We start from the raw sequence: 2,291 nt of genomic DNA on the forward strand, positions 1-2,291 counted from the left end.
GTCTAAACAACAAACACACGTTTAAACTTTTCCTTGTATACTGGTGGAAGAAGGGGGGTGAGAGGGGGGGAATAAGAGAGGATGAGTTTCACAAGTTTGTCAGACACACTCTTTCAAATATTTTCATCTCTATGATCAGAGTTTGTTACTGGCAGAAAAGAAAATTAATGATGAAAACGATGTCCACCAGTGTTCGTTCATGTAATGCCCAAAACAATGCTGACTCCTGTCTAATCCCACCCGGCCATCTGAGAAAAGTTGAATAATATCAAACGACCGATGCATGATATCTACCTGATGCGTGATACCAACAGACTAATCAGGGATCCTGTAGCTCAGTGTAGAATAATATCAAACGACCGATGCATGATATCTACCGACTCATCAGGGATCCTGTAGCTCAGTGTTGAATAATATCAAACGACCGATGCATGATATCTACCGACTCATCAGGGATCCTGTAGCTCAGTGTTGAATAATATCAAACGACCGATGCATGATATCTACCGACTCATCAGGGATCCTGTAGCTCAGTGTTGAATAATATCAAACGACCGATGCATGATATCTACCGACTCATCAGGGATCCTGTAGCTCAGTGTTGAATAATATCAAACGACCGATGCATGATATCTACAGACTCATCAGGGATCCTGTAGCTCAGTGTTGAATAATATCAAACGACCGATGCATGATGTCTACCTGATGCATGATGTCTACCGACTAATAGGGGATCCTGTAGCTCAGTGTTGGTCGAGCAATGGATTTGTACGTGGGAGTTTTAGCCAATGAAAGAAGAAGAATGTTACAATAAGGAAAATCGACCCTGTTCAGTTCAATATCGTGTGGTGTAAACGTTCAACCCTGCAGAGAAGAAGAATGTTACAATGTGGGAAATCTCCCCTGTTCAGTTCAACATGGTGTGATGGTAGCTTTCAACCCTGCTGGTGTCAATTTAGGCTGTCCTCAATGGAGTCGGAAGTTGTCTTCACTAAGACTTTGCAATGTCTGTTTACCAACAATTCAGGGCCAAGGCTTTGTGAAGCAAGCTTGATGAAGTTGACTTTGCACTATAAACATCAGGCTTTAGAGTTAAAGGCGTAGCCGGGGTGTATAAGGCGCCTGTGCTTTCATTGCCGCAGATTTTTAACAGTTCTGGCGAATAAAATCATACATCGCTTTCATCCTTTCTAAAATATCTTTCAACAGAAGGCAGTGCATCGAGCAAGTCATCAGGCAGGCACATGTACCTCAAGGTTGTCTACAATAATATACACCAAAAATGTTTCCTTAGCTTCTGTGAAAAGAACTGACGGCCCCCCAAAAATTAATTTCAACGTGCAATTTTGGCGTTACTCGATTCTTGGCGATGTTGGTGTCTTTGTGCTTTGGACTAAGTAAATTATTCTGCATGAGAAATGTTCTCTTAAATACAACTGACAATACATCATTTAACATTCTTTTAACTTTCTATCCACACCAAGAATGAATATAAACTTTCTTTCTTTCTTTATTTGGTGCTTAACGTCGTTTTCAACCATTCAAGGTTATATCGCGACGGGATGAATATAAACACTAATAGTCAGAACGTTGACCCTGGGCGTTAAATGGAAGAAGAAGAAGAAGAACACTATTAAAAAAAAAAAAATTTAAATAAAAAAATAAACTTACAAAATACTCACTGACTCAGCCTGGGGTAAGCTTAACAGGTATACAAACTGGCAGTGGCAACTTAGTATGCATGGTTGTTGTTTCTTATAATCTTACCCACACGTCAGATTGAAAATGGAAAACTTCAGCATACACTGTCGCAACATGTATGCATCACGAATCGGAATATAGTTATGCTTCATAGTAAGTTAGATTCCGTGGACAGATCAACGGCACTTATTCAAGTTTTTGACTTTAATCAACTGAAAAGTTAAGCGTATCTGAAGAGAGAGCACTTACTAAGTTACTGTTAGTGTTACAACTTACAGGGCGGAAAACCGGTCTTGGGAATGAACAACACATCGCATCATTGCAAAGAGTAAATAACGAAAGAAATAAAACTTACCTAGCTACAAGTTCCTCGTGTGCACCTTCCACACTCGTTTTCCGTACACACGACAAGGTTTTCGATGCTTCAGTGCTCCACAGTCGCACCTTCTGGATGGAAATCTCGCAAATCGCACATGTTTCAAGTTGCTGAGAAGCTACGAACGACGAGTTGTTTACTCGAAAAAAAATGCTGCGCATGCGCACTGTCGCAATGGCCGCGGAACTGTTTAGTGGTGTATTATAAATGAAAT

Source organism: Littorina saxatilis, linkage group LG16, assembly GCF_037325665.1.
Source record: "Littorina saxatilis isolate snail1 linkage group LG16, US_GU_Lsax_2.0, whole genome shotgun sequence".
NCBI lineage: Eukaryota > Metazoa > Mollusca > Gastropoda > Littorinimorpha > Littorinidae > Littorina > Littorina saxatilis.